Raw genomic sequence first — 22,138 nt, forward strand, 5'->3', positions numbered from 1 at the left:
TATTTGGAAGATGTGACTTTTCAAATGAAAAGTCATATATCTCTTTAAAATGATTAAAATGTTTTTTACTTTAATCTCACCTTTCCACTTTCTTAATTTATACGTTGTGGCAAAGCTAGTATTATTAATTAATTCATTTACTGGCAATCACTTTATAAGAATTATTTGTGGCTTCTGCTCCTTCCTTAGTGTGAGATCCTTATAAAAGCTCTTGGAAGCACCCATATCTAACATGGATGGTTTGCCACATGGTTATTTTTTGCCGTATATTCTTGCTGCTCCTGATCTCATGTTAACACTCGATCAAGTGCATCAAAACCATTATTGACCATGGTTGAAGTCAAGCCTTTTCCTATCATCGCCCATCATACTGTTGTGAATGTTAAGAGTTTCCATGTTTCCTCCCGACATTTGAACTTTCCTTCCATAGATATCGCACATGGGATCTGTAATAAGCATTTTGAATGGCATCTTATATTGGTCCCAAATTTCCATCACCGCATCATCTAGCGCTAATCTTCTAAACTCATCTTACAAAGAACGATTGAAATTTTACTGAGGAAATAAGACCAAAACCAATAGTGAGTGTTCACTTCCTTTCTCGCACCAACTTCAACTCTCTGGCTCTCTACAGATACTGACATCACTGCAAGGTTTTATTACTAAAGGCGGACAACATATGTTATCCATTGTTTATCTTTGGTGTGTGATGTGTTAATTTTAGCCAATGACAGGATGTCTGAAGTGAAGATGAAGATTGGTGACAGAATTTTCCTTGCTGCTTCAACCTGTGCATCTCCAGCAGTAATAACATCAAGACCTTCTTTCTAATTGTACTCATAACAATAGCACGTCTAATTTGTAAATCCCTTGCCATTGCCAAATATGAACTTATCTCCATACGCTGACTGGGTGAAGGTCATTCTCCAAGCAACTCCCGACCATGTTATTAGATGTCATCTTTGACCAGGCATATGAGTTGTTTGATATTACAATGGATCCATTTGAAAATTCTCTGCTATCACCATTGATGGCCTTGCATGCCTGGATGCAGAATAAGTTATATATTCTGCTCATTATTGTCGTCTTTTATTCCTTCCAAATGTTTACAGGATTTATCTTATACACAGGTCAAAACAGAGTCGTTGTTATATGGTTGTCCATTATATCTGCATATATGCTGTTAACGTAAATCACTCAAATATGGTCTCTTATTTCGAAGTTGGCTGCTTCAAGTTTGATAATTACGATAATTGCTGACCACTATACCTTTCTCAATTTCTTTGTGTCCTCTTAATACTATGACTTCTGCAGTTTGGTCTGAATTCTGCTCATTATTGTCATCTTTTATTCCTTCCAAATGTTTACAGGATTTATCTTATACACAGGTCAAAACAGAGTTGTCGTTATATGGTTGCACATTGTATCTGCATATATGCTGTTAACGTAAATCACTCAAATATGGTCTCTTATTTTGACGTTGGCTGCGTCAAGTTTGATAATTACGATAACTGTTGACCACTATACCCTTCTCAATTTCTTTGTGTCCTCTTAATACAATGACTTCTGCAGTTTGGGCTGAATGATTAGTTTAATAGGAGGTTGCTGGGAGGAGACAGGAAGACCTGATCATCTCTGGGTGGCTGCCAACACTTATAACTTCCACTGATGACTTGGATTGATTGGTATGCCGGGAACCATCATTGTTTGCAAGTTTGGATGTTAATTGTTCAGACTTGTAGGAATTACAATACATATAAATGTTGTAAGATCAATTTGAGGCAATGATATATAGCTCTATAATGCTATAGTGCTGCTATAAACATGTAAAATAGAAAAATTGTATTAATCATATGGTAAGAAAATCAGATAAGGTGTTAAACTGGAAGCCTCAAATTTGCAAAAATTTGGGGCTCCATCACCATCCTCTTCTACTATGCCATTAAGATAAGTAGTCTTCACATCCATTTCGTACGTCTTCCATCCCTTTGTGGTTATAGCAATCAAAGCCATGACGAAGGTATATCGAGCAACTCAGGCAAATGTTTTTTCATAGAATAATCATCTACAAAAATAACTTAGCACGAAAATCATCCTAAAGAGGTTGTAAGGGACTGTCGATTCACAAGATGGAACTTAAAGGATAGGACTGTGATGAGTTGGGCGCTCACAGTTGTGGTGTAAGTGAGGCCCTGTGTGGATCTAAGGAGTATCTGATGGGGCTATGTCGTGTGTTGGGCAAGCATAGTTGTGGCGTAGGATCCTATGGTGGGACAGATTTGAGGTGTAATCTTAGTGTTGTGTCGTGAAGACCCCACACAGTTGTGGTGTAGATGAGGTGTGGAGCCAATCTGAGGTGTAACCACAAAGGGTAAGTGTCAAAGTGCATCAAGGGCGACTAAGGGCTTCTACTTACAGGTATCAGCCACCTTGTTATTGAACCCCTTCTTGTGCTTTATGGTAAATGTATAGAATTGCAAGAATTCCATCCACTTGATGTGTCTAAGGCTGAGTTTCTCTTGTGTGTTTATGAAACTAAGTGCCTAATTGTCAGTATGGACAACAACTTGAACCAATGCATATAGTTCCAAGTAATAGGCTAAAATACCTTGACTTTGCCTCATTGAGTCTCTCACTAAAAAATGCCACAAGCCTTCCCTCTTGGCTTAACACTGCTCCAACTACAATGTTGCTTTTGCATCACATTCTACAATGAAAAATTTTTCAAAACTTGGCAAAACCAATATTGATAAGTAGGAGATAATTTCCACAGTAAGTCAAATTGTGATATTGCTATCAAGATTTAACTGTGTGATTTTTGAGTCAAATTCATTGACCCATGTTTCATGAGTAGTGATTCAACATGAATCCATCTCTCATGAGAATAAATGGAACACTTAGCACTCATTGGATCTAGGTGATGCTCACAGGGGTGAAGCACCGGGACTTCCCGGGAGGTCACCCATCCCAGTACTACTCCAACCTGAGCGCGCTTAACTACGAAGTTTCCTCCATTGTTAAAACCAATATTGGTCGAGTTGCTACTTCCTTCTTTAGTCTTTCAAAACCCTCATCTACTGCCTTTGTCCATACAAAATTTGTCTTCATGCCTCCTTTTATTGTGTCATTCATAGGAGCACAAATTTCACTGAATCTCCTCACAAATTTTCTGTAAAATTGGGCTATCCCATAGAAACTCCTCACTTCAGTAGCAAACCTAGAAGTGGGCCAGCTCAAGATTGCCTCCACCTTACTCTTCTCCATTTTCAAATTACCCAAGTAAACAAGTTCCTCCTTCATGAACTTACTCTTCTCAAGATTTATTGTCAATTTCTCCTCTTGGAGTCTCCTCAACACAATTTCCAAGTGTTTCATATGCTCTTCCTTTGTTTTGCTAAATATTAGGATGTCATCCAAATATAATACCACAAACACACCTATGTAGTCTTTTAGTACTTCATTCATTACCCTCATAAATGGACTTGGTGCATTGGTAAGTCCAAATGGCATTACCAACCACTCATAGAGTCCTTCAGTGGTTTTAAAAGAAAACTTCCACTCATCACCCACTTTCATCCTTATTTGATAATATCAATCTTAAGATCAATTTTTGAAAAATATCTAGCCCCACCAAGACAATCCATTAAATCTTCTATCCTAGGAATAGGAAATCTATAACTTATTGTTATTCTATTTATTGCCCTAGAATCTGTACACATTCTCCACTTACCTCCCTTTTTAGAGGCTAGGACAACTGGAACAGCACATGGGCTTATGCTTTTTTTGATCAACCCTTGGTCTAACAATTCATGGACTTGCCTTGCAATCTCCTTGTTTTGCTCTAGTGTCATCTTGTATGTAGCTTTGTTTGGCAAAGATGCACCTGGTATAAAGTCAATCTGATGACTTATTGCTCGCTTTGAGGGTAACGTAGATAGTGCTCCGTCACATATTATGTCCTTAAACTGACCTAACAATTGTTGTACTTCTACAAGTATAGGTGTTTGTTTTGGTGAAACCTCCTCCTTTGGCTTCACTATGATTGCATAACCAACTCCTTCATCCTCCTTCAAGTCTTTGAGAAATTCCTTCTCACTCATTAGCAATGCATTAGCATTTAGCTTTTCCACCTTATCTTCCTCTATTAAGGACTATCTTCTATAGGTGATTCCATCCTCCTTAAAGGAGTATTTTTTCTCTTTGCCATGGTGAATTGCCTCACCATCATACTACCAAGGCCTTCCTAAAAATAGATGACATGTATCCATTGGAAGCACCTCACAAAGAATCTTGTCCTGATACTTTCCTGTAGAAAAATCCACCCATGCTTGTTCATTCACCAAGATATTCTAACCCTTGTTTAGCCAAGTCACCCTGTAAGGACACACATGAGGAACTTTTGTCAATCCTAGTTTTTGTACTGCCTCCTCTGATATCACATTATCAGTAGACCCTGAGTCTATGATAAACTTGCACACTTTCCCAAGAATTTTGCATGTAATTCTAAAAAGAGCTCTCCTTTGCTTATCTTCTTCTCTTGTTTGTCCCTTGACCAAAACCCTTCTAAACATCAGATTCTCTCCTTTTTCTACCTCAAGATCTACCTCCATTTGTTTTTTACCATCCCCCTCTTGTACATAAGCAATTTTCTTTTCACCATAGGATGTTGGTGGCTTATCTGGACATCTGTATCCAAGGTGTCCTATCTTTCTGCATTGATAGCATTTCATGTTGCTAAAGTGTGAGCCTTTGTTGTTACTTCCAAACCTTCCTCTTCCACCACTGTTATAACTTCTACCTCTATGACTTGCCTCATTTGTTTGTTTGGTTCCCTTAGACTCTCCATAGCCTCTTTGTTCATAACCTTTGCCACTAGAGCCATCTCTAGAGCCACCTCTTAAGTCTCTGCCCCTTCCTCTACCTTTAGAGCTTGCCTCATGTTTCTTTTTTAGTTTGTCTTCCACCTTTAGGGCCATTTGAAAACATCCATGTAGTGTAGTGAGACTAAATAAACTTAACTACTATGTATATTCCATTTGAGTCCATTAAGGTATCTGGCAACCCTCATACTCTTTGTTTCTTGCACCCTTGATCCGAGAGACAATTTTTGAAATTCCTCTGTTTGTGAAGTTGGATCTCATAATCCTCTGGCAGATATGTTTCCTTCACTTTGGTTACCATAGCTTTCCAATTAGCTATTGGTTTCTTCCCTTCGCTTTCTCTCTCATCCTACACAAACTTCCACCAAGTCAGTGCTTGCCCTCTCAATCTTGATTTAGCCACTTTGACTTTCTGAACCTCTGACACTCCATCACATTCGAAGTGATTCTTTGTGCCTTCAATCCATTCTAGGACCAATTTTGCATCCATCTTCCCATGACACATTGGAATGCCTTCAAGGCTTTTCCCTCCTAGTGCTTTTAGTGCCTTGAGGAATGGTTCTTGCTCACCTAATGAAGGATCAGGTTTAGGTACTTCATCCTCTATGTCCATCTTTTTCTTGCCCTTGCTAGTGCTGGTTTCACCATCTTCTTTCATCAAAGCAGTCTCTGCAACTTCCTTTAATTTCTCTTTCATTTCTTCTATATCTTCATCCAGAAGCCTTGTTTTCTCATCCATTGCTCTCCTTTGTTCTTCCACCTCCTTGGCCAATTCTACATTGGTCACTATAGTGTTCTCCCCTATGGATTCTCCTTCTACTGACATCCACTACTCACTTCCCAAGCCTTTCAATGGCTCTAATACCACTTTGATGGGGAGCTTCTCACACTTAGAGCCTTCTTGCTCTATCCAAGGCTTTCTCCTAGCCTTCCTAGGGTCCTTTCTCTAAACCCTACTCTAGAGGACATCTTCCTAGTCCTCTCCAACCTAGAAACTCACCTATCAATTCAAGATACTCTCCTAACCCTTCAAACCCCAAATATGCAACTTTATGCTTAAACAAACAAGCAAATTCACCAATGGTTCCCAGCAAGGCAAATAGGTGATTTGACCACCCTCATATGGTTCTTGAACATTTTCCAACCTTTTTGCACCTTCTTTCAAAGTTTTAGGCTTCAAAATCTCAATCTTGCACTATTAGGCCTTGTAGCCCTATGAGCCCCAATTAGACCTCCTACAAACAAGGAAACTAGAATAACTTCAAAAATGTCTTAACAAGCCCCTCTGATGTCTTCTAGGCTTTTCATCATATCAACCTAGACTCAAGGATTTTCTAGGTTTTAACCGTCCAAAGTGTTTATACTGTACTTTTCCAGAAAAACCCTACTTTTAAGGGTTTCTAGGGCAATGACAGCAACTCTGTTTGTTTGTCTTCACAAGATGCTTGGATCTTCTCCCCAAACCTTCTCATCTGGTATCTGGACACTTACCTCTATCTAGATCATTGCCCCAAGCAAGATTGGCGCAACCCAATCAAGAAAACTCCATAAAACTCTCTTGCAAGCATTCAAATTCCTAACCAAACTACTCCAAGTTTGTTTAGGGCTCGCTTGCAAAAATAACAAACTGACTCCAATCAAATCCTCCTTCCATATTTACATAATGTACAAAGCTACTACTTGAATCCTAGAGGCCATAGGTTTTAACCATGGAAACTCAAGTTATAGCCATTTTTGTTCAGATCACTATGTACAGACCAGCAGGGAAGCAAAAATCAAACAATTTAAAACACCTACCAAAATGGATCTAAATTCTCCAAATACGCATGCACAGAATTGTTACATGATACCAATCAATTAATCCATGCAATACAGTGAGGATGCCAATCCAACTCAATAAGTTTCAACACCAAAAATAACATTCTCTGTCAGCAGTTTTCTCTTTGCTCAAATAACATCCGTTCAATGCAATCACCCCCTATGATTAGGGTTTGGATGAGCTTAAATACTCCAACTCTATCTATCTGGACCATAAGGTCAAGCTTCAGACCTAACAAATGCTCCCTCCAAAATTTGAGGAAATGTTGCCATGGCAACTTTGCAAAGTTGTCATGAGCAACTTTGACAACTTTTGCAAAAAAGACCTTGTATCACTCCAACCTTGTCCAGTTTGACTCATCCACTCAATTTGATCCAAAAACACCTATGGACCACATTTTACTACTTATCCCTCATTTTTGAGGTATTTTGCAACTTTGACCAAGTTTGGCTCTACTAGGACCTTAGAACAACTAGGCCTTATCAACTTAACCAAGGGCAAGAATTGGACTCAAACCTATTTACACGCACTAAACACACCTTGGGACTTTATGATTAGTCCTTATTAGGTCAATGGTTGGCTAGACCATCTACAAGCCAAAATCAATATTAGGGATTGCCTTTCCCTAAGGTGCTCCTACACCACGGAGACATGGTGTCAAGACCATCGAGACTCATTGTTTGGATTCAGTGCTAGCTAAGGTATTTAGCAGTTCCATGGGGAACAGATTGGTGCTTCAAGGTTCATGGCAAGCTAGGGGAGACTAAAATGGGAAGTCAATGTTGTGGAGGCATTGGGTGTGCTACGATATCATGGAAGCTTAGACTGGAGGACTCAGGGTGTTTTGAGGGGCTTGGGTTGTGTCGAGTATGTTAAGGAAATATGCCTAGGGCGCAAGAAAGGATTCAGTTGAATTCTCTTAAAATCTCCAACCTCATGTAGCACTAATGATCCCTATTGACGATTCCCATTGTGGGCAAGTCGTTTTAGTTCACCCAAACTATGCCTTACCCCCAATCTTCATTAAGTGTCCACACACCCGACTGCATTAACATACACCTTTGCAGAATTGAAGTGCGTGTTGAACCTCCTTGGTTCTAACTCTTTTGTTGCACCTTGCACACATCCTTGAGCTCGAAGCTCTACTCCTATTCAATCCACCTTGAACCCCTGACTTAGCCCCTCATGTTTTCTTCTTGGCTTCCCCCATTAGACTCCCTCAACTAACATTGTCCATATGTGATCCCAATTCCCTAAGTCTCCTAATCACGCTTAATCACCACTACATCACTCCTTAAATGCCTTGAACTGACACAACTTCCTTGCTAAACTATACATGCTCCCCAAGCTATGCACTGCATCGAGACTCTCGACAACTCCCTTGTTGAACAATGTATCCACCCTAAGTGACTTAGACAACTCCCATATGACGAGTGACTTAGACCAGTCCCATGTTTTAGAGAAGAGTTCTACTTGTATTATTTATCTCATACATGTTCTCTAAGGTTGGAAACATTTGATATGTAGTATCTAATTTTGAGATAATTGGTACTATGTGATCCTTCATTGCATTCACTAACATCTTCATAGCCTTCTTGTTGTTTCTTGTCCATAGGAGCTTCTCATCGTCTTTATCAAGTTCAGGTATTGCTTTCTCCACAAATGTGTTCAATTCATGTTCCCTTAGTGTGTAATAGTCTACCTTGTTCTGTTATTTTAATGTCTATTTCTTCCTGTAATTTTGCCAAACAATTGTCTTGCAACTAAATTTCTTATAGTTTTCAGCTTGATGTTGATCAATGGTTTCTCAAGATTGTTTGTGTTTCACATGAGATGCAAATAGGAGGCAACATAGAACCATATGCAACTAATAACAATGACCATTCATTTATTTCTTGTTTCAGATTATCAGGAAATTACAACTACCATAACAATCATATCTTCTCATTAAACTCAACGCATTATATCAACTATAGAGTTCAATGATGGTCCATACCCATTGCGGTTACAGCAGTGTTAATAGTTCTGAAATTGCTACAGTAGCTCGCAGCTACAGTTATCCGGACTACGACAGTAACTTGCTGCTACAGTACAATGCTATAGTGATTTCGGACTGCTACAGTACTGCGCTACAGTGATTCGGGCTGCTGCAGTACCGCGCTACAGGAACTTGCTGTTACCATGTTGAATCTCAAGACCATATCTTTCAATGGCGTCAAGATTTCCAGCTTGAAGGGATTTCGTCCTTCAAACTATTGAGATATAATCTCCAGAATATTACCCGGTTTCTTTGATATTTCCAAGCATGAATAAATGAGAGCTATCCTCTTTCTTTTAATCCCTTCCTCACTTGATCCACGCTTCCGTCTTGCCAATGTGGGATAATACATGAGTTTTAATATTACTTCTTTTTTTCCTTTTACAAAGCCCATGTATGTACTCAAAAGGGGAATCTTGAATTTTTATAAAGTGACTTTATGAAACATTATAATATTTAATTTAAATAGTCACTTTACCGTTGTAACTTCAAACATTAAAATAATATACCAAATAAACTCGGAATCCCACATATAATAGCTCATCGGAAAGAGCCCAACAAAACACATCTCATCTTGTCACTGAAAATTGAAGGCACTGCATCCCCCTATTGGCTTACTAAAAATAGTAAGTCTTTCCGAAAAACCCAACAAACGAACTCCGTTTGGCCTGTAATTAAATTTGACTAGGCCAAATAACCTCAGGATCCCTTTTGAAGTCCTGGTTAGCCCTCGAGACCATACAAGAATGGGCTAACGAAAACATACATCCAGACTGGCTAAGTGGGGGACATTACATAGTGCAAGCATAATTCTCAATTTCCAAGATACAAAACTTGCAGCTCCTTCAAGTCGGCCCTCAAATTGAACACCATTCACCATTTTTGTTGAATATAAAATTCTAGAGAATTCAGTGGTTGTTAGTTTGTCTCTCCTTATAAATCTGATCAGATCTTTCTTATACTAGCTCCGATACCATGTTAAATTTGAACAGATTTAGAGGTTATAGTATTTTATATTTTAATCACTGCTTTCAGATGTATATACTGATTCTATATGATATGTTGATCAAAATATCTCAATAATTATATTTGGATATATATTATAAATGTCACATGAATATACATTGATCTGTTGAGATCTTAATATGAATATCAATGAGAAGATGGTTAGATATAATCAGAATGTAATACTGATCTGAACTATATATATAATGCCACGGACATACTTAATGTACATGTTGTGTCTTGCTTAGCACTTACAGATTTTATGTACTTCACAAGATACATTGATCAATCATCATATATACAACAGTGTGGAGACATGTCTCTATGTGAACATAGTTCACGTAGAGACATGTCTTCTTACAAATCATTAACTAATCGCAATCAATATACAAATTGATGTGTTTGTTGATAATCGCTACTAATTATTAATTCATATTATTAATGCCAAACTCGATACACATTATCAATTCACATAATAGACAATGCAAGGTTGATTTAAAATATCGATACCATATTATGCTCGATACATATTATAGAAAGCATAGTATAATATTGATATTTATTATTGATACTCAACAATGTGAAAGTCAATATCCAATATTGATACATGACATAATTAATATCAATATTATGATTAAAATTAACAGCATTATTAATATCAATAGTATGAACTGCATGATTAATATCAACAGCAGATAAATAATTGTAATGTCAAACTCAATCATGTACATATGTGTATTTAATAATATAGATATACAATATTATATATTTATATATATATATATATGATTGTTGATTTACTAATTACAAATCATGTTTTGTAATAACCATAATCATAACAATGTAAAGAAGAAGGATAGTAATCAAATGCTCAGGGCCGATAGGCCACTTATGCATTTGATTTCATTGATAGGTTTAAACAGGTCAAAGCTACAATTCATCAACACATCTAGCCAAAAATGAAATGGGTGACATCGACGGCTTGTAGTAAAAATTCTTATAAGTTGCAGACATTGTGGAACTTGATGCAAAAGTATAGTTTTGTGTCACTTCTATGAGAAAAGCATGGAAAAGTGGGAATTTGACTGATTGGCAGCATTGTGGCAAGTTTATTTGGGTGTTGCAATGATGTATACTTCCTTTCATTGAGCATTGATAACACAGTGACAGGTTTTAGGTTGTTGCAAACATGTATATGTTCATTCCTTACACTCTAGCATGTTGCAAGTCTCACTCATTTGATATGGAAAATAGAATAAATTGTTTCTACTTATTTGGGAAAGCAAGGGACATTGATGAGCTTAAGGACAGCCTAGAGCATAATAATGATGGTTTTAATTTTTGTATTATGCCCAAACTCTTATTACAACTGATGAACATGTATAGTCATAGGAAAAGGTACCATTTTCAAATTCAATGCTAACATTTTAAAAACATGACTTTCATTGTTAGGACCGCTTTAAGATAGCTTTCGTAGCATTGTAACTCTCTCCAAATACAAAGAAGACCATTCATGGCAGCATGGGTATGTTTTAGCATCGCAATCATTGTAGCACGTTTTAAGAACCAAAAGAGGTTGTAGCCAATGAAGTTTCAATGTAATGAAAGTTGTAAAAGCACATTAAATTTGGACGCACAAGTTTTAGTAATAAAGGAAGAAATTACTCGAATATCCAAACACAATTTATCAGTTGTACCAAATTCTTTCTAAGAAGGAAGGTGTAATCTAATGATCCAAGGCGGGATTGAAGATCCCACTTGTATTTTCATTCCCCACAAAGGGCTCAAACACCCCACATTGTTCTTTTTTTCAACAGAAAATAATGTGCTTTTCACATGACTAATGATATTCCATATTGTTATCACAAATTGATCTACACAATAGAGACGAACAGGTCTATTTGTAAGAGATCACAAGATAAGGTTTCTAAATGAAACAATCTTGAACTGAAGCCAGAATTAGAAACTTACTACGATGACCATTATATAAAAATTGAAATATTTGTATGCCCTCTCTTAATGGTCATCACACCAACTACCATACAAAATAATCTGCAGGTCTTTTGTTTACAAATGTATAGAATGTTGCCCCCTTCTTTTCAAAATGTTCTACAACATAAGCATGTTGCTTAGAACCTCCCTGATTCTACAAAACTTCTAGATACGATCAAGATAACCAAAATCCTTTCAACCTAATGTTGGGAAACAATACTATCCCTCCGTATAGGAAGAGACACCGAGTAAAGCTTCTCAAACTCAAACCATGATTATGAGGAGATAATTGTCAAAACCTCCACCACCTTAAAAAAACAATCATGATCTTGCTCCAAAAATTGTCAAAAACTTTTACAAATGAGCACTACATACAAAAATTCACTGCAAGAAACCACAACCTTTTTGGGAAAAATTGTCAAACACTCTAATGATTTTTTTCACAAAAAAATCAAAAAAACTTAAGACCAATTATAGTAATTATGAAAAAGAAATCAGAAAACCCAGACATAATTTTTTAGAAGATTGAAATAACATTACTATGAATAGCTTTTTATGAAAATTACAAAACTCTATCATAATTTTTACAGAAAATTTCCAAAAAATTATAAAACTCAACATTAATTTTTTAGGAAAAAATATAAAAGCCAAAAATAAAACCCAACAATATTTTTTTGTGGGAAAATCATAGAACCTTAGGTCGCTCAAATAGCATGTCACAAATTGATAAATCAAAAAACCTAAGGTCGTAGACACTCAAAAACCCACACATGAAAACCCTAGGTGAAATTCTTGTAGGAAGCACACAATTTTTCTTCAAAATTATAGGAAAAATATCACAAACAACCATGTGTCACAAAATAAACACCATGATTTTGATGAACCCATTACAAAAAAGGCAAGGCAAAAATAAAATAGGTCGCTCAACCTTCTCCAAAATTTTGCATTCCAAAGAAACAACACAAAAACCATCACGCAAGGATAAGCAAGAAAAAATAGTGTGAATCTTAAACACTCAAGCATGCTTTTGTCAAGCCCACGAGATGAAGCTTTTGTCGATAGCAAAGTACAAAGAGAACCTACAAATAACACAAGAAGAATTATGTCAAAAGATGACGCAAGTCAAAGAAAACCTATTGTTAGAAGAAAAAAAAGGTGATAATGCAAAAAACACCGCAAACCAACAAACACCCAAAAAAGGTGCCAAAACATTGTGAAAAATTGCACAAGTCGAAGAACAAAGGCAAGCATCGAGGCGACCCCAACAAGGACCTAGAATGCACCAAAATCCTATGATGGTAGTGGCAAAACACTTAGTCTAGCAAAAAAACATAGGTTTTCAAAACCTCCTCAAATTTGCAAAAGAAAAACTGTCAATGAATTTGTAAAAACAATTCAGAACAAAATTCCAAAGTTCTAGAAAATATTCTTGGTAGAAGGCCACGGATTTTTTTTTTTTTAAATTGTTAAACCTTAAAAAGCCCCATTAACCCACTCTGATACCAAGTTATTACAAATTGATATATAAAATAGGGATGAAAGGCTCTTCTCTAAGAGATTAGAAGATGATTTTTTTAAATGAAACAGTCATGAACTGAAGCCGGAATTAGAAACTAACCAAACTAACTAAGATGAGATTTATAGAAATATTACAACACTTCAATAAACACATGAATTATCTTGACTAAACAACTCTTCATGTTCCACTAATGACTTTGCATGTTCTGTCCCGTCAGTTTTCAGATCCTTCATGATCCTAACATCCCCCAATAGGTCCTTCATTTCCCAAAGCAAGAGGAAAACTTAGCCCCCCATATTGAATGTTGCATTAAGGGAAGCAACTGGTGGCTTCAGTAACTGTCCAAACTAAGAGAATTTATGGGAAGTCAATAGGAACTTGGGAAGTCCAATCTCATTAACTGATATAACATTATGCAAGTCTTCCAAATCACGCACAAAACATTGAAGGGGAAATCAGTTAGAAAAATAGATGTATTATGGTGTCATAAATGAATATCCCCTTGTACTCCTAAAAAAAAATCGTTTTTCTATGTTTTGACTCAAATATCATTCACTACCTTTAGGATGTATTTGTTGTTAGGTGAAGATCTAGTCTTTTCCATTGCCAATTTTAATGAATTCAGCATTCTAAAGAATTCTTTGATGATGAATGATGAACAATGGACCAAAAAAATCATTTGCAATTGTGTCCTAGTTGTCTCTCAACTATAGCATTCATTACAGTTGGCCATATTTCTCGTTATGCATTTTAAATTGGATCAGAACTACAATATTTATTGTGATGGTGATATCTTGTGCACTACCAAATACACAAACAATCACCTAAAATGTCTCCATGACCCTTTCTCAAGCATATATTATTTGTTTTAAGAGCTCTTAAACTATGAAATTTCCCATAGGCCAAGTGGGATGCGGCAAGGGAATTGATTAATGAAGTTGAGTTGTCTAGTGATATTTAAGCTTAAAAGGACACCTTATGTTTAATAATTTAGTTAACTATTTTATGAATTGTGACTAGTCTCATAAAGTGATTTTAAAAGAGAATCATTTTGGGAAATAAAAAGTAATCAAATTAAGGCTTGGAAGTGGGCCTCAAAGGGTTAATCCTTTGTAATCGGAAAAAGGAAAGTTGTGGAGTCCTCTTGAGTCAGGGTGGGTTAAAATCAATTTTGGCAATGCCTCAAAAGGCAACCCAGGGCCTTTGGGTATTGGCGTTGTAATATCCCTAACCGGATATTTGTTGATTTCTCTTATAAACAAAATAATCAGAACTAGAACTTGGTAAATGTATTCCAACACAAATGAATCTAGTACAATAGACGACAGATGTTTAACCAGCTTATAATATTCAAACTTAGAAATAGGCAAATGGAATACAATACGATGTTTAAACTATAATATTCTTCAAAAATTAATAACCAATTCCTTTCAGAATAATATTCAAAATTCCAGGCATATAGAAATGCATTACAGACTTATAATGTTAAATCCAGAAACTTCCATACAACTCCGCAAATACGTTATTGCATTATACAACAGCAATACAATAACCAGTTCACAAAAACCCAATCCTAAATACAAATTTAACAATCGGATTGGAATGCTAGAATAAGAACCTGTAAGTGCGAATGAAACGCTTGAAATGATGTTTCTCGAGACAATGGGTTTGCGTCCACTATCTGCTAGTACGAAGGGCTACGTCCTCAAACTAGCTAAAAGCTGAAGCTTTCTGAAAAGACTCTCACAAGAGAGAACTAAAAATCAGAATAATAAAACAAGCATGACCAACAATGAGCCTCTTTCCCCTTTTAATACACAAACTGAGACTCTTCAACTCCCCTCTAGCCTTCGTCCCATTCCCTTGTGACTCTTCAACTTCTCTTTGATAATTCGTCTTAGTCCACCTTGACCCTTTGTCCTTTTTATAACATTAAATTGACCTTTTAAAATTATGAGTCTATGTCCTAGAGTCAATTTTAATATTATATAAAATAAGACTTTAGTGTTTCTAATGTTCCAAAAAGGGAACATTACAAATCTCCCCTCCTTAAAATTGCTTGTCCTCAAACAATCAATACCAGAATCCCATACGAGTCTACAAGCAGCCCTGTAATCCAAACTGAAAACAATTACGGTCCCACCGCGAAGCCAAATGTCTCTCTACAATCTATCTCTCAACCGGATCCCTGGATCCAATATAACTCTCTGAAAAAACTCAACACCTATAAACTGATCAACACTGATCATCGCCATATTCAACCTCAAACTGAATAGGACCACAATAAAATCCTCGTGCAACCATAGATACAATCTGCCAACACCTGGATCCCAAACTTTGTTACGCTGCCTTGCTGCTATGATGAGATAGAAATATATCCAGGGTCCATGTATAATCCAGTAGTATATGAAGACATGGCCTAAATGGATGATGTAAGAAATGAGCTGATCAAAAGCTGAACCCACCATCTCATGGACATCGAAATTCATACTGTCAGCATAACCTTGGAGAATTCCCAAGCGCATAGGTGCTATGAATATGAAAGATGTTGAGAATCTAACCACAAACCTCACATAACTACAGCACCAAGAACTGTTCAAAGGCTGATGAAGAAAGTTCACCCAACTCCTGGATGGGGTGAAAGAAAATATGTTGGGGCTAATCAAATGAAAAGCAACAAAAGTTGATTCATCATTCCCAAATTGAGATATAGAGTCACTGCTAGGATCTGAGCCAAAATCCCAGAGTCTAAAATCAAACTCTTCCTCTTCATGGCAAACAAGACATGATCCCTCATTTAACACAAAAAGAGGATTGTCGGACGTCCAATCAGCAACAACTTCAAACAAAGGGTTGTCAACAAGTTGAAAGTCTTCTGAAGTTTTGCTACTTAACCGTTTGGGGCAGCTATCCAAGTCATACATCTGTTGAATGCTCTCAAGTTCGTCAATGACTTCCTGGAAGAACTCCTACCTCATTCTAGTCTCATGTTCTGGAGAGTGTTCCAAGAGCTTGATTTGATTTTCTACTCCCTGTAGAGAAATTTGAGTTTCACTCAATGCCTCCTGAATATACTTAAGTGTCCCTTTGATATCCTCAATCTCATCGTTTTCCCTATTTGACTGTGCTGCATAAATTTCAGCAGCCTTTAAAATATAATCCCTATCGGACAACAGATATAAGTAATCTGATTTCATAGTCTCGAGGGCTATTTTGACCTTCTGTAATTCGGCCACTAGCCAGTCACCTTCCCCTTCCCTTGGGACCTTCCTGTAGAGCTCCTCAACCAACTCGTGGGTACTGTCATACTGCACCAAGGATGCCACAGCCATGTCTTCACTAACCTTCAGTTGATTTTGTATGACATGTATTTCGTTATCTCCCTGCTGAAACCGTTCATTGTCTTGCAGTGTCATCTTAGGCTGTTCCTCTAAATTCATGTTTTGAGTATCGTGAATCTATGGTTCATGATACCAAGGTCCCAAACTATTATTACCTTGTGTGCAATCTGCTCCATTATTCTGCTTGACAAAGCTCACCTCCAAGTCATCAACGAAGAAACCTGCACCTTGTGTAACATCTTCTACGTGATCGCGACAAGGCTAAGAATCAATGGTAGTTGTCTGCTCTTCTATTTCAAGAACATCTATTTGCTGAACATGATTTTTTGGAGATTCCTCATATGCAATTTTGCCCTAGACCCTTGCAAGAAGATCCTGAACCAATTCAGGATACTTTCTCTTTACCATCTCAATATTATTTAGTGGTTCTAGATAAAAATCCATGTAATTGCTAAAAGGTAAGTTTTTCTAAATTCAGGTGGGAAATTTTTTATACTCTCTATAAATGTCGAATATCTCTGCCCTTATTTCAAATTGATCATCAACATTTATGCTCCCAAACTCACGATTCCCATTATCCTCCATTTCCATCTCCAGATTCTTGTATGTAACAATTTTATCAGTTGAAGGCAAGTCCACATCTATTCCATCTAGATTTCACTTCGCACATAAGCGAATTCGCTACCTCACAGCAATAAACTCTGTAGTATTCCAACCCTTGATCTGACCCCAGAAATTCAATTGCTGATTTATTTATTTTTGGCATTTAGTCAAATGTTTGATGTGCAGATTGGGTAAAAGGGAATGTTGATACTACTAGAGTGATTTTTGTATACCTGGTAACTAAGCAACTATTTCTCCAAGTTTTAACTCATTAATGCCAAACAACTATAATAAAAGCGATCACAAATAATGACTAAGGAGATCCAAATACGCAATCACAGTCAGTAAAAAATAGGCTTCCTTTATTTCTGATATGCCACGAAGTTACAAAAATATGAACTCAATATTTAATCAAATTTGAAAGAATGAACACACCCGTAGTTCCTCAAGGAATCACCACCTGCTGGAATCGTGTTCATTTGTCGTTAAGAAGAACATTAGTCGGGTATCCTTTTCACCACCACTTTTCTTGCATTCGTTCAAAGTTAACACAAACCTTTAAAGGAAGGTGTCGTCACTAAATGGCTTGAAATAGCAGCCGCTTACTACACTCGCACTCCTGAAGGTGTATGTCATGCCATTGTTGAAAACCACCCTATGTTGTTGCCATCAAAAATACCTCATTATCCTACTTGGTGATCTCCTCTCGTGATCACACTTGGTCCCTTCAAGTCTACGGGTGTGTGGGATGTTACGAGTACTGTTGGTGAATAAAGTAAAAGCCGGCTGTCATTTCCTCACCCATGAACCCTACTATCCGCTCAATCCCACAACGGTTCAAGCAACTGAAGATGCGCAGGGGTATCAGTTCAAGAGTACACCAAAATGAGTAATGGTCTCAACAACCATTCGAAGAACAACACTTGGACCCGACACATTAATCTTCATATTGAAACAAATATCATTCGAAACTTGCCTCCCATTCGTTGATGACTGTCGTGATGGCAAGAAACGGTTCTAGCAACTTCCTTTCAGTGAAGGCATCATTCTTTTGCGAAGTCTAGAATCACCCAAATAAATAAATGTTTGCTCATGCCACGTTCATGACTATCGTTACAAATGTCTTTGCTTGCTAAGGTCAGGAGCAATAGGAATCACGGCAACTTGACACCTATTCAACAACATCAAAGGTTCCTAGCCAAAAGTCTCTACTGCAAGTTTCTCGAACTTTCTACCTTTCACGGTATGATTGCCATGTGTAGAGGCCCAACTTAGTTAATCATTAACTGTCGATTATGCTCCAAATTTGCTCGATTGTTCTATTACGGCTATAGGAACACTCCGATATCAAATTCAAGTCAATGCCATTGGAAAACACTACTATCTATAACAACACTGTCAACCTTGACAAGTATAGGAGGTTTGTTAAATCACTATCCCGATTGTAGAGCATCATAACAAGAAGTAGCAAGAGTCCCTTCAAAAATGTGAATGCTTTGCCAAGAGAGGTTTAACAGCTCCTATGAATTTCCTTTATGGTATAAGTTTCCTTTTGATGGAAATATATATATTTCCCTAAGTTACTCGACTCTTCCTATAACCACCAGAGCAATGCACTTCCATACCAATCCCCATTCTTGTATAAGTACGGGAGTTTGAATGTTCTATCAAATAACATCAATTTTCTGGCCCAGAAGCTGCAATTAGTTCTTAACTTTGCAAAGTACCTCCTCTTTAGGAAGGTCTACACTAGATGCCTGCAATTTATGTAGCCGTTTTAGAGTGCGTAACTTACATGACATCTGCACACCATTCTCTCCATCTTCTTCCTATATCTTTGATACTGAGGCTCTTATGATTCAGATATTTCACATTCCTCCTTCACTCACTCAATCTTAAGATGTTTCTGTAAATGTTCCCTATTGGGCTTAATTTCTACTTTGAATGATAAGACTTTCCATGCCATTCTTTGGAATCTCCAAATGAGGTTTTTGAGAGATCTTTATCGCCCCTAGCACTAGGCTTTCAGTTGGTAGGATCTTTGTATTTGTTTCCTTCTCAAATTCAAATTCCTGTATAGTTACATAACCTGCCTTTGGAGAAGAAGTGTTTGCAGTCTATAATGGTATATTTGGAGAGAAATGTCGATTGTGCAAAATAAGACTTCAATATAATGTCCCCCTTTTTAATATTTTGGCTGTCAAATACTAGTTCAAAAGGGTCACTTCCAAAATTCAAACAAAGTCCACTGTCAACAAAATATAGTACTGCTACTAACCAAGGTATTAGTCACCATAAATAGGAATTGTGTCGCATCTTTGCATAAGTCTTTTATCAGAAAATATTCTAATTCCGACAATGTTAAGCTTGTAGATTTATCCAACCCATTTAAAGAAATCTCTTTGAAAATCTGAAACCATGTTATTGACTAAACATTTTGATTGTACCCGATAGGATGGCAGGCTCGAGGCTCTAATACAACTGTAATATCCCTAACCGAATATTTGCTAATTTCTCTAATAAACAAAATAATCAGAATTGAAACCTGGTAAATGTATTCCAGCACAAATGAATCCAGTACAATGGACGAAAGATGTTTAACCAACTTATAATATTCAAACTTAGAAATAGGGAAATGGAATACAATACGATGTTTAAACCATAATATTCTTCAAAAATTAATAACCAATTCCTTTCAAAATAATATTCAGAATTCCAGGCATATAGAAATGCATTACAAACTTATAATGTTAAAACCAAAAACTTCCATACAACTCCGCAAATACGTTATTGCATTATACAACAGCAATACAATAACCACTTCACAAGAACCCAATCCTAAATACAGATTTAACAGTCGAATTGGAATGCTAGAATAAGAACCTATAAGCGCGAATGAAACACTTGAAATGATGTTTCCCGAGACAATGGGTTTGCATCCACTGTCTGCCAGTACGAGGGGCTACATCCTCAAACTAGCTAAAAGCTGAAGCTTTCTGAAATGACTCTCACAAGAGAGAACTAAAAATCAGAATAATAAAACAAGCATGACCAACAATGAGCCTCTTTCCCCTTTTAAAACACAAACTGAGACTCTTCAACTCCCCTCTGGCCTTCGTCCTATTCCCTTGTGACTCTTCAACTTCTCTCTAATAATTCGTCTTATTCCACCTTGACCCTTTGTCCTTTTATAACATTAAATTGACCTTTTAAAATTATGAGTCTATGTCCCAAAGTCAATTTTAATATTATATAATATAAGACTTCAATGTTTCTAATGTTCCAAAAAGGGAACATTACAAGCGTGATGCACAAGATGATTCTGGTAATATTGTGGCCATAGGGGCTAAGTGTGTAGCTAATGGTCCTAACAACACGGTAAAATGTTTAGCGGTTGTTGAGGCAATCTTGATGGAGATCAAGTCAGGTGTCAAAAAGATTCATTTAGGTGATTCACAGATTGTCGTGAATGGAATTATTGAAGGAGAATTAGATGCATGGTATCTAAAAAAAGTACATGAGGCAAATTTGAACAATGTCAGATGAAGTAGAGGAGTTCAAGGTTATACGTGTATAGAGATGCAAATGAAATAGTAGACAAACTGTCAAATAGGATGGTTGAGGCTCTAAGATAATTTTGTGCTTTTTGAAAATTTTAGAGCAATTAATGTTTTAGATTTAGACCTAGAGTTTTACTGCCAAAGGAATTAGTTAGTGTATGAGGGAATCATTTGGGATTATCATGTCTTTAAATGAGGGTGGGGTGAAAGTTTTGGTGGCAGGTGGTCGTACCACAAGCTTGGCATAGGCATGTGTGTTGTTTCTCATCCAGAAACAATCATGGGAATTCTATGCCTTGATCAGAGTGACCTTCTAAAGAGTCCGTGAATGTCTTTAAATGGTGGCTTTTTTCAGAATGATGCAAAGTTCGGTGTGAGGTGTGTGGTCCTGAGAATTAGGGTGATGGAGGCCAACGTATCTCTGTGAAAAGGCTGGGCAACATTTTCAAGTTTGACAGTGAAGCTTTTTGGAAGGCAATATGCATGAACTTTGGAAAGGAAGACCTCGGAAAAGACTGGTGTCTACAATCGAATTTGGACATTCCGTCTCTTTTCTTGGTTTAAGCTCTGTTGGTCGGAGCAAATAGGGCAAAAGTGTAAAGGGTTGCTAGGGCTTGCCTGGAGCCAAATTGGGTAGTTGGAATGGAGGACATTGTTGCTCGAGCAGAGGTCCGGATTGGTTTGCACATGGGTGTGAGGTCGTGGAGGTTGATTGGCGTAGGAAATGGAGAGTTGCAACCGTTGCTAGTCTGGTCATTCTTCGAACCCAGAGACAGTGCATTTTCTAAATTCTGAAGAATGGGCTCAAGATGTAGACGTGGCAATCGGTGGGATGAAACATAAATCAACACCTGTAAGTCTTTTGCTCCATATGGGGAAGATCGGAGACCTATTGTTCATCATGGCAATCATGATGTCTCAAGTGGAGGGTCTGGTGGTGGTTGGTCTGATCACTTCATCGTAGAGGGGTGGCGTTATCGCAAAGTGGATGTGTCTCTGTTGGTGGACTGTTTGCATGGAATAGTGGCGAGGTAGAAGTGGTTGGGCTCAAAATCCCAAACTTCACTCATGAGAAGGCAGCTTGTTGGTTTAAGTACTGATGTCACATGGACTCCCTCATGCTTTTGGGGGTCTAAATTTTAGATAATGTATGTGGATTTGCATAGTCATGTAGTTTACGAGGATATAAGGTTGTTTTTTATTTGAAGTGACATATTGTAAAGGTGATAGGATCTTGCCCTTTGGTGGCATTTTGAAATGTAAACTTTTATAATTAATATTAATAAAAATAACCATTACAAATATTAAAAAAAGTAATCAAATTAAAAGTTTTTCAAAATTACTTTTCAAGGAAAATTAATTATGAATAATAATATTTTAA

The 22,138-nt window shown here is 37.1% G+C and overlaps 1 protein-coding gene across 6 annotated transcripts in view; it reads right to left on the bottom strand.

The window, feature by feature from the left end:
• Positions 1-22,138, bottom strand: part of LOC149568973 (Integrin-linked protein kinase family) — a 100,677-nt gene that overhangs the window by 20,819 nt on the left and 57,720 nt on the right. The window lies entirely within an intron of this gene.

This window comes from Cupressus sempervirens, chromosome 3, assembly GCF_028749045.1.
Source record: "Cupressus sempervirens isolate cs-2001-9-10 chromosome 3, ASM2874904v1, whole genome shotgun sequence".
Classification (NCBI taxonomy): domain Eukaryota; kingdom Viridiplantae; phylum Streptophyta; class Pinopsida; order Cupressales; family Cupressaceae; genus Cupressus; species Cupressus sempervirens.